The sequence below is a fragment of the Cherax quadricarinatus genome, chromosome 57, assembly GCF_038502225.1.
Source record: "Cherax quadricarinatus isolate ZL_2023a chromosome 57, ASM3850222v1, whole genome shotgun sequence".
In the NCBI taxonomy this organism is placed as follows: domain Eukaryota; kingdom Metazoa; phylum Arthropoda; class Malacostraca; order Decapoda; family Parastacidae; genus Cherax; species Cherax quadricarinatus.
The window spans coordinates 21900795-21918832 of NC_091348.1; the positions used below are offsets into that span (position 1 = coordinate 21900795).

Here is an 18038-nt window from a genome sequence, read left to right on the forward strand (position 1 = left end):
CCTCTATTCCTTCTTGTAATCCCGTTTCTCCTATTTAGTCAGTCCTTCCTCCCTACGTCTTTCCATTATTCTATTCCTCTCTCTTCGTCTCCCTCCACTTCTGTTTCTCATTTCTTTCCATTATATATTTTCTCCCTCTCTCTGTTCATTGTTCTTTTCCTCTTTCTATTCTTCCGGTATTCCTTTTCTCTTGTCCTGAAATGGAAAGAAAAATCTGTGTGTATGAGGCTGGTCCCTCACCCCTCTCAGCCACCCACCAGCCCACCCACCAACCCACCCTCCAGCCAACCCACCAGCCCACCCACCAGCCCACCCTCCAGCCAACCCACCAATCCGACCACCAACCCACCCTTCATCCAACCCACTAATCCGACCACCAACCCACCCTTCATCCAACCCACAAATCCGACCACCAACCCACCCTTCATCCAACCCACCACCCTACCCACCAACCCACCCTACATCTAACCAACCAACCCACCAGCTCACCCACCAATACACCCTCCAGCCCACACACCAACCCATCCACCAGCCCACCAGCCAACCCACCAACCCGACCACCAACCCACCCTCCAGCCAACCCACCAACCCGACCACTAACCCACCCTCCAGCCAACCCACCAACCCGACCACCAAACCACCCTCCAGTCAACCCACCAACCCGACCACCAACCCACCCTCCAGCCAACCCACCAACCCGACCACCCACCCACCCTCCATCCAACCGACCAATCCGACCGCCAACCCACCCTCCATCAAACCCACCAACCCGACCATCAACCCACCCTCCAGCCAACCCACCAACCCGACCACCAACCCACCCTCCATCCAACCCACCAGCCCGCCCATCAACCCACCCTCCATCCAACCCACCAGCCCGCCCATCAACCCACCCTCCATCCAACCCACTAACCCACCACCCCACCCACCAACCCACCCTACATCTAACCCACCAGCTCATTCACCAATCCACCCTCCATCCCACTCACCAACCCACCCACCAGCCCACCCACCCACCCACCAGCCCACCCAGAGGGCGACGACTAAATTCATGGTCCGTCAGCTTGTGTGAGTGTGCTGACGCCCGGGGCCACTGAAGCTAAAATGCTGCTGTTTTAGTGGTGGTGGAGGCAGGGAGGAGTGGAGGGATGGAAGACTGGAGGGATGGAAGACTGGAGGGATGGAAGACTGGAGGGATGGAAGACTGGAGGGACGGAAGACTGGAGGGACGGAAGACTGGAGGGACGGAAGACTGGAGGGACGGAAGACTGGAGGGACGGAAGACTGGAGGGACGGAAGACTGGAGGGACGGAAGACTGGAGGGACGGAAGACTGGAGGGACGGAAGACTGGAGGGACGGAAGACTGGAGGGATGGAAGACTGGAGGGACGGAAGACTGGAGGGACGGAAGACTGGAGGGACGGAAGACTGGAGGGACGGAAGACTGGAGGGAAGACTGGAGGGAGGGAAGACTGGAGGGATGGAAGACTGGAGGGATGGAAGACTGGAGGGATGGAGGGAGGGAAGACTGGAGGGATGGAAGACTGGAGGGATGGAAGACTGGAGGGATGGAAGACTGGAGGGATGGAAGACTGGAGGGATGGAAGACTGGAGGGATGGAAGACTGGAGGGAGGGAAGACTGGAGGGAGGGAAGACTGGAGGGAGGGAAGACTGGAGGGATGGAAGACTGGAGGGATGGAAGACTGGAGGGATGGAAGACTGGAGGGATGGAAGACTGGAGGGACGGAAGACTGGAGGGATGGAAGACTGGAGGGATGGAAGACTGGAGGGATGGATTGCAAGATGGATGGAAGGCAGGAAGGTTGGAGGGTAGGAGGAAGGTCACGAAGGATGGAGGAGGAGAGGAAGTTCAGGAAGGATGAAGGAGGAGAGGAAGGTCAGGAAGGATGGAGGAGGAGAGGAAGGTCAGGAAGGATGAAGGAGGAGAGGAAGGTCAGGAAGGATGAAGGAGGAGAGGAAGGTCAGGAAGGATGAAGGAGGAGAGGAAGTTCAGGAAGGATGGAGGAGGAGAGGAAGGTCAGGAAGGATGAAGGAGGAGAGGAAGGTCAGGAAGGATGGAGGAGGAGAGGAAGTTCAGGAAGGATGAAGGAGGAGAGGAAGGTCAGGAAGGATGGAGGAGGAGAGGAAGGTCAGGAAGGATGAAGGAGGAGAGGAAGGTCAGGAAGGATGAAGGAGGAGAGGAAGGTCAGGAAGGGTGAAGGAGGAGAGGAAATTCAGGAAGGATGAAGGAGGAGAGGAAGGTCAGGAAGGATGGAGGAGGACAGGAAGGTCAGGAAGGAGGGAGGAGGAGAGGAAGGTCACGAAGGATGAAGGAGGACAGGAAGTTCAGGAGGTATGGAAGAGAGGAAGCTCAGAAGAAATGGAAGAGGAGAGGAAGGTCATGAAGTATGGAAGAGGAGAGGAAGCTCAGAAGGAATGGAAGAGGAGAGGAAGGTCAGGAAGTATGGAAGAGGAGAGGAAGGTCAGAAAGTATGGAAGAGGAGAGGAAGGTCAGGAAGTATGGAAGAGGAGAGGAAGGTCAGAAAGTATGGAAGAGGAGAGGAAGGTCAGGAAGTATGGAAGAGGAGAGGAAGCTCAGAAGGAATGGAAGAGGAGAAGAAGGTCAGGAAGTATGGAAGAGGAGAGGAAGGTCAGAAAGTATGGAAGAGGAGAGGAAGGTCAGGAAGTATGGAAGAGGAGAGGAAGGTCAGAAAGTATGGAAGAGGAGAGGAAGGTCAGGAAGTATGGAAGAGGAGAGGAAGGTCAGGAAGTATGGAAGAGGAGAGGAAGGTCAGAAAGTATGGAAGAGGAAGGTCAGGAAGTATGGAAGAGGAGAGGAAGGTCAAGAAGTATGGAAGAGGAGAGGAAGGTCAGGAAGTATGGAAGAGGAGAGGAAGCTCAGAAGGAATGGAAGAGGAGAAGAAGGTCAGGAAGTATGGAAGAGGAGAGGAAGGTCAGAAAGTGTGGAAGAGGAGAGGAAGGTCAGAAAGTATGGAAGAGGAGAGGAAGGTCAGGAAGTATGGAAGAGGAGAGGAAGGTCAGGAAGTATGGAAGAGGAGAGGAAGCTCAGAAGGAATGGAAGAGGAGAGGAAGGTCAGGAAGTATGGAAGAGGAGAGGAAGGTCAGGAAGTATGGAAGAGGAGAGGAAGGTCAGGAAGTATGGAAGAGGAGAGGAAGGTCAGGAAGTATGGAAGAGGAGAGGAAGGTCAGAAAGTATGGAAGAGGAGAGGAAGGTCAGAAAGTATGGAAGAGGAGAGGAAGGTCAGAAAGTATGGAAGAGGAGAGGAAGGTCAGGAAGTATGGAAGAGGAGAGGAAGGTCAGGAAGTATGGAAGAGGAGAGGAAGGTCAGGAAGTATGGAAGAGGAGAGGAAGGTCAGGAAGTATGGAAGAGGAGAGGAAGGTCAGAAAGTATGGAAGAGGAGAGGAAGGTCAGGAAGTATGGAAGAGGAGAGGAAGGTCAGGAGGGAGGGGAAGAGAGAGACAACAGTGCTTGCTCCGTTACTCTACATCGTCTATAACACTCGACTCACCTACAGTGACGTCACACGTATTTACCTATCACTTGTCCTAACACAGATACGAATTTTTGCCTTCTAAATCAGACACGATATTTTTCCTTCTAAAACAAACACAGAGTTTTTGCCTTCTAAATCAGACACGAGTTTTAACGTACCACTTTACAAATCGTTGGGTTCTACTTAATCCAGACATCTACAAAAATAAGCATTTATTTATCTTCGTTAAATTAGGATAAGTTACTTAAGGAAAGGCTGCATTAGATTACATTAGGTAAGACTATAAAAGGTTAGGCTAGCTTAGCTTTAAATAACAAAAAAAAAGGCAAAATACCGTGTCTGGATCGATACACAAATAACCCGCATATAAAAGAGAGAAGCTTATGACGACGTTTCGGTCCGACTTGGACCATTTACAAAGTCATTTACTTTGTAAATGGTCCAAGTCGGACCGAAACGTCGTCGTAAGCTTCTCTCTTTTATATGCGGGTTATTTGTGTAGCTTAGCTTTGGTTAGGTTAATTTATATTTTCTTAAGTTAGGGTAAGTTAGGTGAAGCAAGGTTAGGTTAGTCTAGTTAATGTTTGGTTCAGTGATGTTTATGGTAGATCTGGAGGTTTTGCTAAACTAAGAGCAGACTGGTTTTGCTCACTGGTATTTCTATTTCTATCAATGACTGCTAATTCCAAATATTTTCTGGTCATGTTCCCTTCCCTGGTGCTGAGTTTGCCACCCTGCTATGTCATAAGGCATTGCTGGTGTTGTGAAAGCTGCAAGTACATAGATGTTCTTTTATTTTGGCGTTTAATTTATGCAAAATCCCCCCAATACAGTGGACCCCCGGTTAACGATATTTTTTTTCACTCCAGAAGTATGTTCAGGTGCCAGTACTGATCGAATTTGTTCCCATAAGGAATATTGTGAAGTAGATTAGTCCATTTCAGATCCCCAAACATACACGTACAAACGCACTTACATAAATACACTTACATAATTGGTCGCATTCGGAGGTGATCGTTATGCGGGGGTCCACTGTATACTGTCTATCACACTCGGCACAGGGAATGGAGTAGATTCCAGCAATGATGTTATTCTTGTTGTGTCCTGCTTTGGTGATGCTGCTTACGGTTATTGAGGCATTGGATGTGGCACTCTTGGCACTCTTCATTACCTGTGACTGTAAGAATGTTTCCTGTAGGAAGAATGAGAGATCTGTCAAATTCTTCACATTCCTGGGATGTGGAAAATATTTTTGGGGATTGTTGTGTACATTCCCAGAGTGTGAAGGAACACGAAGTCAGGTGAAGTCACTGATAATGCTGCAGTCTTCCTCGAGATTTTCTAGGCTGCATAATCTGTTGAGTCTTAAGTAGCCTCTCAGAACTACCCATTTGGTCTTCCTGTCTTCCAGTATGAGGTCATTTTAGTTGGTTAGAACATAAGAACATAAGAAAGAAGGAACACTGCAACAGGCCTACTGACCTATGCGGAGAAGGTCCATGTCCTCCCCACCGAATTAGACCAATGACCCACCCCGGATTATCCCAATGACCCACCCAGTCTGGTCATCCCCACTCAAGGATGGAGCACTGTACCAGACCCAGCACCACAAGCTAGTCAGGTCCAACTCACACCCACCCACACCCACTTATGTATTTATCTAACCTAATTTTAAAACTACACAACTTTTTAGCCTCAATAACTGTACTCGGGAGTTTGTTCCACTCATCCACAACTCTATTACCAAACCAGTGCTTTCCTATATCCTTCCTGAATCTAAATTTTTCCAACTTGAAACCATTGCTGCGAGTCCTGTCTTGGCTGGAAATTTTCAGCACACTGTTTACATCCCCTTTATTTATTCCTGTTTTCCATTTATACACCTCGATCATATCCCCCCCCCCAATTCTACGCCTTTCGAGAGTGCAGATTCAGGGCCCTCAGTCTATCTTCATAGGGAAGATTTCTGATACATGGGATCATCTTTGTCATCCTCCTTTGTACGTTTTCCAGAGCATTTATATCCATTCTGTAATACGGTGACCAGAACTGAGCAGCATAGTCTAAATGAGGCCTAACCAAGGATATATAGAGTTGAAGAACAACCTGAGGACTTCTATTATTTATACTTCTAGATATGAAGCCAAGAATTCTGTTAGCTTTATTGCAAACACTAATGCACTGTTGTCTTGGTTTTAGATTACTGCTAACCAGGACTCCTAAATCCTTTTCGCAATCAGTAGTATTCAGATCTACATTATTTAGTTTGTGTGTGGCATGGTTATTTACCTGTCCAACATTTAGAACTTTGCATTTGTCTATATTAAACTGCATCTACCACTTCTCCGACCATTGCATCAGTCTATTCAAATCATCCTGGAGTGCTCTGATGTCCGCATTAGAATGAATTGGACGGCCTATTTTGGTGTCATCAGCAAATTTGCTTATGTCGCTATTTATTCCCTCATCTATGTCGTTTATGTAAATTGTGAACAAGGGGCCCAACACTGACCCCTGAGGAACACCGCTTGTGACGTGCCCCCATTCTGATTTCTCCCCATTTATGCAAACTCTCTGCTGTCTATTTGTCAGCCATGCCTCTACCCAGGAAAAAATTTATCCTCCTATTCCGTGTGCCCTAAGTTTCCTCAATAGCCTCTGGTGTGGAACTCTATCGAAAGCCTTACTGAAGTCCATATACACAATATCATATTCATTACCATGATCTACCTCCTCAAACACCTTAGTGAAAAAAGTTAGTAAATTCGTAAGACAGGAACGCCCCTTTGTAAAACCGTGTTGAGATTCATTAATCAATCTGTGCCTGTCAAGATGGCTACGAATTGCTTCGGCAATTATTGATTCCATAAATTTTCCCACTATGGAGGTAAGGCTTATTGGTCTATAGTTTTTTAGTTGGTGAATTAAATTACTTCTTTGAATTCAAAAGGAATAAAAGGCTCAATTGAGTTTGTTATTTCTGAAGTTTGTAAGTTTGAAATGGTTGAGAGGACGATGATGAGTCATCGCACATCGCTCGTCAGCAGACACACCACAGTCCAAGAAGAAAACGAAATGTGATGCGGACCTATGACTGTTTTGTCTAGGCTTTAGAAACCTTATTGAATTTTGTATCAATTTCAGTTACTCATTTATTACAAAAAAAAATAAATAAAGAAGTTTGGAGTGACCATGGGATAACCCATAAGTATCTTTCTAGCTAATATACTTATGGAGTCCTTTAAAGCAGAACGTTTCTCCTTTACATGGATACATTGTGTCGACGACATTTTCCTAATTACACCTAGACATTTATTCTGTGGTTACATTTGTATCAAATTATGTGTCAAATTATGTATGTCTACTGAGACTTATTTGTATGGATCATAAGGATTTTTTTTTTTGCTTTTAATTTAATTTTATTAAGTAAACGTAGAGCACCAACTTAAATACCAAGTCTACTGTAAACTAACCAACAGGAACGACCTCATACAGCCAACAGGAACGACCTCATACAACCAACAGGAACGACCTCATACAACCAACAGGAACGACCTCATACAACCAACAGGAACGACCTCATACAACCAACAGGAACGACCTCATACAACCAACATGAACGACCTCATACAACCAACATGAACGACCTCATACAACCAACATGAACGACCTCATACAACCAACAGGAACGACCTCATACAACCAACAGGAACGACCTCGTACAACCAATAGGAACGACCTCATACAACCAACATGAACGACCTCATACAACCATCATGAACGACCTCATGCAACTAGCAGGAACAACCTCATACAACCAACAAAAACAACCTCATACAACCAACAGGAACAACCTCATACAACCAACAGGAATAACCTCATACAACCAACAGGAACGACCTCATACAACCATCATGAACGACCTCATACAACCATCATGAACGACCTCATGCAACCAGCAGGAACAACCTCATACAACCAACAAAAACAACCTCATACAACCAACAGGAACAACCTCATACAACCAACAGGAACAACCTCATACAACCAACAGGAACAACCTCATACAACCAACAGGAACAACCTCATACAACCAACAGGAACAACCTCATACAACCAACAGGAACGACCTCATACAACCATCATGAACGACCTCATACAACCATCATGAACGACCTCATACAACCAACAGGAACAACCTCATACAACCAACAGGAATAATCTCATACAACCAACATGAACGACCTCATACAACCATCATGAACGACCTCATACAACCATCATGAACGACCTCATACAACCATCATGAACGACCTCATACAACCAACATGAACGACCTCATACAACCAGCAGGAACGACCTCATACAACCAGCAGGAACAACCTCATACATCTCTTCTGTCATCATGACAAAATCAGCATCTTCATAAGAACCTACCGAATATGGCAGCCACAAATACAAAAAGACTCTGGTGGTATCATTGACATCTCTCCCACACCATATTTTCCTTTCTCCTCATCCAGGATAACATTTACAACAGCCATTTCATTCTAACTGCAGGAAATATTACCGGTATAGTCATTGAGAAGTCAAAGAAAGTGACGTACGTGTTAGTCATTGCTTCAAAAGTCTGAGTTACATTACCAGACCAAAATGCAAAAGCCGGAATAACATCAGTGACTGTTTTAAACCGTTTCCTGAGGTGGATGTGACAGACAATACATAAGAGAACACAAGATCTCCAATATAATGGCAGAATTCACACTAACAATTCATTTGTTGTCTAGTGAGGAGTCACTGGTTCCTCCGGGCATGGCTATGCGCCAGTCTCATCGTCAAGGACACTGATGAGACCAGAAGATGCTGTTCAGAAGCAGTAGTCATTAGTACATGAAATGCCATTAAGCAGTGTAAGTATGTACAGTGTAGCACATAGTGTATGATACTTTGACGGTGCAAGGTGCTATATGCGCTCTATTTTGTTCTTGGATATTAGGTGCTTTTATTTGTGTGAGGGTAACTATATCTCACACTGTATGTGGCAACACTTGTGTGTACTCACCTAACTCACCTAATTGTGGTTGCAGGGGTCGGGATTTAGTTCCTGTGTGTGTGTGTGTACTCACCTAGTTGTACTCACCTAGTTGAGGTTGCAGGGGTCGAGTCCTAGCTTCTGGCCCCGCCTCTTCACTGGTCGCTACTAGGTCACTCTCCCTGAACCGTGAGCTTTATCATACCTCTGCTTAAAGCTATGTATGGATCCCGCCTCCACTACATCGATTCCCAAATTATTCCACTTCCTAACTACTCTGTGACTGAAGAAATATTTCCTAACATCCCTGTGATTCATCTGTGTCTTCAACTTCCAACTGTGTCCCCTTGTTGCTGTGTCCCATCTCTGAAACATTCTGTCTTTGTCCACCTTGTCAATTCCTCTCAGTATTTTGTATGCCGTTATCATGCTACCCCTACCTCTCCTGTCCTCCAGTGTCGTCAGGTCGATTTCCTTAACCTCTCCTCGTAGGACATACCCCTTAGCTCTGGGACTAGTCTTGTTGCAAACCTTTGCACTTTCTCTAGTTTCTTTACGTGCTTGGCTAGGTGTGGGTTCCAAACTGGTGCCGCATACTCCAATATGGGCCTAACGTACACGGTGTACAGGGTCCTGAACGATTCCTTATTAAGATGTCGGAATGCTGTTCTGAGGTTTGCTAGGCGACCATATGCTGCAGCAGTTATTTGATGTGCGCTTCAGATGTGCCTGGTGTTATACTCACCCCAAGATCTTTTTTCCTGAGTGAGGTTAGTAGTCTCTGGCCCCCTAGACTGTACTCCGTCTTCGGTCTTCTTTGCCCTTCCCCAATCTTCATGACTTTGCACTTGGTGGGGTTGAACTCCAGGAGCCAATTGCTGGACCAGGTCTGCAGCCTGTCCAGATCCCTTTGTAGTTCTGCCTGGTCTTCGATCGAATGAATTCTTCTCATCAACTTCACGTCATCTGCAAACAGGGACACTTCGGAGTCTACTCCTTCCGACATGTCGTTCACAAATACCAGAAACAGCACTGGTCCTAGGACTGACCCCGCTGGTCACAGGCGCCCACTCTGACACCTCACCACGTACCATGACTCGCTGCTGTCTTCCTGACAAGTATTCCCTGATCCATTGTAGTGTCTTCCCTGTTATCCCCGCTTGGTCCTCCAGTTTTTGCACTAATCTCTTGTGTGGAACTGTGTCAAACTCCTTCTTGCAGTCCAAAAAAATGCAATCCACCCACCCCTCTCTCTCTTGTCTTACTGCTGTCACCCTGTCATAGAACTCCAGTAGGTTTGTGACACAGGATTTCCCGTCCCTGAAACCATGTTGGCTGCTGTTGATAAGCTCATTTCTTTCTAGGTGTTCCACCACTCTTCTGATAATCTTCTCCATGACTTTTCATACTATACATGTCAGTGACACTGATCTGTAGTTTAGTGCTTCATGTCTGTTTCCTTTTTTAAAGATTGGGACTACATTTGCTGTCTTCCATGCCTCAGGCAATCTCCCTGTTTCGATAGATGTATTGAATATTGTTGTTAGGGGAACACATAGTGCCTCAGCTCCTTCTCTCAGAACCCATGGAGAGATGTTATCCGGCCCCATTGCCTTTGAGGTATCTAGCTCACTCAGAAGCCTCTTCACTTCTTCCTCGGTTGTGTGTACTGTGTCCAGCACTTGGTGGTGTGCCCCACCACTCCGTCTTTCTAGAGCCCATTCTGTCTCCTCTGTGAACACTTCTTTGAATCTCTTGTTGAGTTCCTCACATACTTCACGGTCATTTCTTGTTGTCTCTCCTCCTACCTTCCTTCCTTAGCCTGATTATCTGGTCCTTGACTGTTGTTTTCCTCTTGATGTGGCTGTATAGCAGCTTCGGGTTAGATTTGGCATTTGCCGCTATGTTGTTTTCATATTGTCGTTGGGCCTCCCTTCTTCTCTGTGCATATTCATTTCTGGTTCTACGACTGCTCTCCTTATTCTCCTGGGTCCTTTGCCTTCTATATTTCTTCCATTCCCTAGCACACTTGGTTTTTGCCTCCCTGCACTTTTGGGTGAACCATAGGCTCATCCTGGCTTTTTCATTATTCCTGTTTCCCTGGGTACAAACCTCTCCTCCGCCTCCTTGCACATTGTTGCTACATATTCCATCATCACATTAACTGGCTTCCCTGCCAGTTCTCTGTCCCACTGAACCCCATTCAGGAAGTTCCTCATTCCCGTGTAGTCCCCTTTCTTGTAGTTTGGCTTCATTCGCCCTGGCCTTCCTGCCTCCCCCTCCACTTGTAGCTCTACTGTGTATTCGAAGCTTAAAACCACATAATCGCTGGCCCCAAGGGGTCTTTCATATATGATGTCCTCAATATCTGCACTACTCAAGGTGAATACTAGGTCCAGTCTTGCTGGTTCATCCTCTCCTCTCTCTCTCGTAGTGTTCCTTACGTGCTGGTACATGAAGTTTTCGAGTACCACCTCCATCATCTTAGCCCTCCATGTATCTTGGCCCCCATGTGGCTCCAAGTTCTCCCAATCGATTTCCTTGTGGTTAAAATCACCCATGATCAGAAGCTTTGCCCTGCATGCATGAGCTCTTCTGGCCACTGCAACCAGTGTGTCAACCATCGCTCTATTGCTCTCATCATACTCTTGCCTTGGCCTCCTGCTGTTCTGTGGTCTGTACTCGCCTATTTGTACTCGCCTATTTGTGGTTGCAGGGGTCGAGTCACAGCTCCTGGCCCCGCCTCTTCGATGATTGCTACTAGGTCCTCTCTCTCCCTGCCCCATGAGCTCTATCATACCTCGCCTTAAAACTATGTATGGTTCCTGCCTCCACTACATCACTTTCTAGGCTATTCCATGGCCTGACTACTCTATGACTGAAAAAATACTTCCTAACATCCCTTTGATTCATCTGAGTCTTCAACTTCCAATTGTGACCTCTTGTGTTTGTGTCCCATCTCTGGAACATCCCGTATTTGTCCACCTCGTCTATTCCGCGCAGTATTTTATATGTCGTTATCATGTCTCCCCTGACCCTCCTGTCCTCCAGTGTCGTCAGGCCGATTTCCCTCAACCTTTCTTCATAGGACAATCCCCGTAGCTCTGAGACTAGTCTTGTTGCAAACCTTAGCACTTTCTCTAATTTCTTGACGTGCTTGACTAGGTGTGGATTCCAAACTGGTGCTGCATACTCCAGTATGGGCCTGACGTAGATGGTATACAGAGTCTTAAACGAATCCTTACTGAGGTATCGGAACGCTATCCGTAGGTTTGCCAGGCGCCCGTATGCTGCAGCAGTTATCTGATTGATGTGCGCCTCAGGAGATATGCTCGGTGTTATACTCACCCCCAGATCTTTTTCCTTGAGTGAGGTTTGCAGTCTTTGGCCATCTAAACTATATTGTGTCTGCGGTCTTCTTTGCCCTTCCCCAATCTTTATGACTTTGCATTTGGCAGGGTTAAATTCAAGGAGCCAGTTGCTGGACCAGGCTTGTAGCCTGTCCAGGTCTCTTTGTAGTCCTGCCTGATCCTCGTCCGATTTGATTCTTCTCATTAACTTCACATCATCTGCAAACAAGGGCACTTCCGAGTCTATCCCTTCCGTTATGTCGTTCACATATACCAAGAACAGCACAGGTCCTAGGACTGTCCCCTGTGGAACCCCGCTTGTCACAGGCGCCCACTCTGACACCTCGTCACGTACCATGACTCGTTGTTGCCTCCTTGTCAGATATTCTCTGATCCATTGCAGTGCCTTTCCTGTTATGTGTGCCTGGTCCTCTAGCTTTTGCAGTAACCTCTTGTGAGGAACTGTGTCGACGGCCTTCTTGCAGTCCAAAAATATGCAGTCGATCCACCCCTCTCTCTCTTGTCTTACTTCTGTCACCTTTTCATAAAACTCTAGTAGGTTTGTGACACAGGATTTTCCTTCCCTTAAACCGTGCTGGTTGTCAATTATGCACTTGTTTCTTTCCAGGTGCCCCACCACTCTCCTCCTGATGATCTTCTCCATGACCTTGCATACTATACACGTTAGTGATACAGGTCTGTAGTTTAGTGCCTCATGTCTGTCTCCCTTTTTAAAAATTGGGACTACATTTGCCATTTTCCATACCTCAGGGAGTTGCCCAGTTTCAAATGATGTGTTGAAGATCTTTGTTAATGGCTCACACAATATTTCTGCTCCCTCTTTAAGGACCCATGGAGAGATGTTGTCTAGTCCCACCGCCTTTGAGGTGTCAAGTTCGCATAGCAGCTTCTTCACCTCCTCCTTGGTTATATGTACCTCATCCAGCACTTGCTGGTGTGCCCCCCTGTTCTGATTTCTTGGAGTCCTACTGGTTTCCACTGTAAATACCTCTTTAAATCTTGTGTTGAGCTCCTGACAAACCTCTCGGTCGTTTCTTGTGAATTCCCCATCACCCTTCCTCAGTCTGATTACCTGGTCCTTGACTGTTGTTTTCCTCCTGATGTGGCTGTACAACAGCTTCGGGTCAGTCTTTACTTTTGATGCTATGTCATTTTCATATTGTCTCTGAGCCTCCCTTCTTATCTGTGCATATTCGTTTCTGGCTCTTCGGCTGATTTCTTTATTTTCCTGAGTTCTCTGTCTTCTGTACCTTTTCCATTCTCTAGTACACCTAGTTTTTGCCTCCCTACACCTTTGGGTGAACCAAGGACTCGTTCTGTTCTTCCCATTATTTCTGTTTCCCTTGGGAACAAACCTCTCCTCTGCCTCCTTGCATTTTGTTGCTACATAGTCCATCATTTCTTGTACTGGTTTTCCTGTCAGTTCCCTCTCCCACTGAATGTCTTGAAGGAAGTTCCTCATGCCTGAGTAGTTCCCCCTTTTGTAGTTTGGTTTTTCCCACCCTATTCCTGCTACTCTCTCCACTTGGAGCTCAACTATGTAGTCGAAGCACAGAACCACATGATCACTAGATCCCAGGGGCCTTTCATACATGATACCCTCGATGTCCGAACTACTCATGGTGAATACAAGGTCCAACCTTGCTGGTTCATCCACTCCTCTCTCTCTGGTAGTGTCTCTAACATGTTGATGCATGAGGTTTTCCAGTACCACATCCATCATCTTGGCTCTCCATGTTTCGGGACCCCCATGGGGCTCCAGGTTTTCCCAGTCAATCTCCTTGTGATTGAAATCACCCATAACTAGTAACTTTGCTCCCACCATGTGTGCTCTCCTGGCCACCTCGGCTAGTGTGTCGATCATTGCTCTGTTGCTCTCATCGTATTCTTCTCTTGGCCTCCTGCAGTTCTGTGGTGGGTTGTACATTACTGCAATTATCACCTTATGTCCCTCAGACTGGATTGTTCCTACTAAGTAGTCCCTTTCGCCCGTGCCATCCATTCCTTCCATTTTCTCAAAACCCCACTGGTTTTTAATGAGCAGTGCAACTCCTCCTCCCCCTCTCCTCCCTCTGTCTTTCCTGAGGATTTGATATCCGGATGGAAAGATTGAATCTGTTATTATTCTGGTGAGTTTTGTTTCTGTGAGTGCTATTATGTCTGGGGATGTCTCTTTGATTCTTTCGTGCCACTCCTCATACTTGTTTGTTATTCCATCTGCATTTGTATACCACACCTTCAACTTCTTTTCTAAGACTGTGGTCTGGGAGGTATATTGGGGTTGGGGAAGTGGGAGACCTGGTAAGGAACTATGGGTTGTTGCTGTGGGGGTGGAGTTTGTAATGTAGTGGGTGGGGGCATTGGATGTGGCATGGGTGTTTTGATTTAGAGTGGTTGCACTGGGGTTGACCTGGTTGGGAAGCTCCTATAGGAAGTTGTGAGGGAGGCTGTATTTGATCTTCTTCCTGGGTCTGGGATCTCCTGTCTGTCTTCTCCATCCCCTCTCTTTCCTCCTTTCGCCTTTGTATCATCTCTCTCAGTTTCTGCCTTTCTTCTTGTGTTCTGTCGCGGTCGAGATACACCTTCCTGTATGCCGTCATGTCCCTTAATCGTGCTTTCTCCTGCAGGATCCTGGTCCGAGTCGCTTCTGCCTTGAAGGTCACTCTCACTGGCCGGGTTCTTTTTTTTACAAACCCCCCTATTCTCCGAAAATTTTCCAGCTAGGTCATATCGTCTTCTCCTATTGCTTTCATGATGCTTTCAATTGCTTTTTTTTCCCTTGTTTTCTTGCTTCATATGTTTCCCCTTCGACTTCCTGGAGCCCATACACAAAGACTGACCTCACCCTTTCATTCTCCCACTGCATATCCCTGTGTATCCCCTCATTTAATTTGGTTTCCTCCACTGCAGCTTTCCTTTCATCAGTTTCACTGGCTAATGTACTTGGGCTCAGTGGCCTGTCATTTTCCCTTCTCGGCTTTCCTTGGGCTCTGTTGTTGTCATTTAGGGCCTCCACATAAAGCTTAGCTCTTTCATTTGCTACAGTCTCCTCTGATAAAGCTTCTCCATGCAGTTGTGCCCCTTCTTTCCCTACAGTCCCCTTGTTTGTGTCTGAGGTAGCAGTCTCTGTTGTCAATCCCAAAATGTTCTTTAGTTCTTTAGGCTGTTTCAGATTTTCCAATTCCTCTTCTAAACTCTGTATCCTAGCTTCTGCTGCTTTGACATGCACCTCCCACTTCCTGCTTTCCATATCTATCCTCTCTTCCATTCTCATGCTAAGTTCTTCTAGTTTCTGTGTGTGTGTCTGTGTGTGTGTGTGTGTGTGTGTGTGTGTGTGTGTGTGTGTGTGTGTGTGTGTGTGTGTGTGTGTGTGTGTGTGTACTCACCTAGTTGAGGTTGCGGGGGTCGAGTCCGAGCCCCTGGCCCCGCCTCTTCTCTGATCGCTACTAGGTCACTCTCCCTGAACCGCGAGCTTTATCATACCTCTGCTTAAAGCTATGTATGGATCCTGCCTCTACTACATCGTGTGTGTGTGTGTGTGTGTGTGTGTGTGTGTGTGTGTGTGTGTGTGTGTGTGTGTGTGTGTGTGTGCTGGTACTGGGAATAGTTTATGTAATTAGGTGATGAATTAGTATATGAATGCAAGTGCTGAGGTTGTCTGTGTTTGCATGAAAGTGCTGAGATAGTTTATGAATGTAAGACTGTAGGTAGTCATGTAAGTAGGGGATGATGTATTCAATATATGTATGAAGGTGCTGAGGCAGTGTATGTAGGTGCAGTGGAGGTTAGTAGGCATGAGGGTGTTGAGGTATTTAGTGTATGTATGATGTGCTGAGGTATTCAGTGTATGTATGAGGTGCTGAGGTATTCAGTGCATGATGTACTGAGGTAGTGTATGTATGATGTACTGAGGTATTCAATGTATGATGTACTGAGGTAGTTAGTGTATGTATGATGTACTGAGGTAGCCAGTTTGTATGATGTGCTGAGGTAGTCAGTGTATGTATGATGTGCTGAGGTATTCAGTGTATATATGATGTGCTGAGGTATTCAGTGTATATATGATGTGCTGAGGTATTCAGTGTATATATGATGTGCTGAGGTATTCAGTGTATATATGATGTGCTGAGGTATTCAGTGTATATATGATGTGCTGAGGTATTCAGTGTATGTGTGATGTGCTGAGGTATTCAGTGTATATATGATGTGCTGAGGTATTCAGTGTATATATGATGTGCTGAGGTATTCAGTGTATGTGTGATGTGCTGAGGTATTCAGTGTATATATGATGTGCTGAGGTATTCAGTGTATGTATGATGTGCTGAGGTATTCAGTGTATGTATGATGTGCTGAGGTATTCAGTGTATATATGATGTGCTGAGGTATTCAGTGTATATATGATGTGCTGAGGTATTCAGTGTATGTGTGATGTGCTGAGGTATTCAGTGTATATATGATGTGCTGAGGTATTCAGTGTATATATGATGTGCTGAGGTATTCAGTGTATATATGATGTGCTGAGGTATTCAGTGTATATATGATGTGCTGAGGTATTCAGTGTATGTGTGATGTGCTGAGGTATTCAGTGTATATATGATGTGCTGAGGTATTCAGTGTATATATGATGTGCTGAGGTATTCAGTGTATGTGTGATGTGCTGAGGTATTCAGTGTATATATGATGTGCTGAGGTATTCAGTGTATGTATGATGTGCTGAGGTATTCAGTGTATGTATGATGTGCTGAGGTATTCAGTGTATATATGATGTGCTGAGGTATTCAGTGTATGTGTGATGTGCTGAGGTATTCAGTGTATGTATGATGTGCTGAGGTATTCAGTGTATGTATGATGTGCTGAGGTATTCAGTGTATATATGATGTGCTGAGGTATTCAGTGTGTGTGATGTGCTGAGGTATTCAGTGTATATATGATGTGCTGAGGTATTCAGTGTATGTGTGATGTGCTGAGGTATTCAGTGTATATATGATGTGCTGAGGTATTCAGTGTATGTGTGATGTGCTGAGGTATTCAGTGTATATATGATGTGCTGAGGTATTCAGTGTATATATGATGTGCTGAGGTATTCAGTGTATGTATGAGGTGCTGAGGTATTCAGTGCATGATGTACTGAGGTAGTGTATGTATGATGTACTGAGGTATTCAATGTATGATGTACTGAGGTAGCCAGTTTGTATGATGTGCTGAGGTAGTCAGTGTATGTATGATGTGCTGAGGTAGTCAGTGTATGTATGATGTGCTGAGGTAGTTAGTGTATGTATGATGTGCTGAGGTAGCCAATGTATGTATGATGTACTGAGGTATTCAGCATATGATGTACTGAGGTAATTAGTGTATGTATGATGTACTGAGGTAGCCAGTGTATGTGCTGAGGTAGTCAGTGTATGTATGATGTGCTGAGGTAGTCAGTGTATGTATGATGTGCTGAGGTAGTTAGTGTATGTATGATGTGCTGAGGTAATCAGTGCATGTATGATGTGCTGAGGTAGTCAGTGTATGTACGAAGGTGCTGTGGTAGTCAGGGTGTGTATGTATGTACGTCTTCAGGTAGTCAGTGTATGTATGAGGGTGCAGTGGTAGTCGGTGCTGTGGTAATCGGTGTATGCATAAATGTGTTGAGGTAGTCAGTGTCTGTATGTACGTGCTGAGGTAGTAAGTGTATGTTTGTGCTGGGGTAGTCAGTGTATGTACGTGCTGAGGAAGTCATTGTTTTTACATAGGTAATCTGTGAATGTATGTATTATTGCTGAGGTCGTCAGTTTATGTATGTAGGTGCTGAGGTGCTTCTGTACGTACTGAGAAACTGAGGTGATCTGTGTATATATGGGGGTGATGAGGTGCTCGTATGTGTGGGGTACTGAGGTAGCAGTGAAGCAGTGTATGTATATGTGCTGAGGAAGCCAATATATGTATGTATGTATGAGCTAAAGTAGTGTAAGTATATGGGTGCTGAGGCAGTCAAAAGTATATGGGTGCTGAGGCAGTCATAAGTATATGGGTGCTGAGGCAGTCATAAGTATATGGGTGCTGAGGCAGTCAGTGTAAGTATATGGGTGCTGAGGCAGTCAAAAGTATATGGGTGCTGAGGCAGTCAGTGTAA

General features: G+C 45.8%; 1 protein-coding gene across 1 annotated transcript in view; it reads left to right on the top strand.

Moving 5' to 3' along the window:
- LOC128693434 (cell adhesion molecule Dscam2) overlaps positions 1-18038 on the top strand; it is a 109236-nt gene that overhangs the window by 64150 nt on the left and 27048 nt on the right. The window lies entirely within an intron of this gene.